Here is a 376-nt window from a genome sequence, read left to right on the forward strand (position 1 = left end):
AGTTGTAGCAATTGGCGCAATTAGGTACACGCCATCCAAAACTTTTTATTTACAAATTAACTACTCTTTTTCATTCATTTTTCAAATTATCACTCAAACATAAAAATTTATGATAAAATTCTAACCCATATTTTATATGTTTATCAAATTCTTATTAGTTAATGGTGGTACGCGTAAATTTATCTGTTCAGTAGTTAAAAAAAAAAACCTCTGGAAGACTAATTTGTAAATATCAAAGTTTTGAATTATGTGTATGTGATTATCTCAAAATTTAATATCTCACTCGCAAATTTTTTTTATATTTACATTTTAAGCAACCAAATTCCAACAAACACTACTAGAGCTAGTGCTGGTTAATTTTAAGATATCACACAAA

Source organism: Phalaenopsis equestris, unplaced genomic scaffold (genome assembly GCF_001263595.1).
Source record: "Phalaenopsis equestris unplaced genomic scaffold, ASM126359v1 Scaffold000002, whole genome shotgun sequence".
NCBI lineage: Eukaryota > Viridiplantae > Streptophyta > Magnoliopsida > Asparagales > Orchidaceae > Phalaenopsis > Phalaenopsis equestris.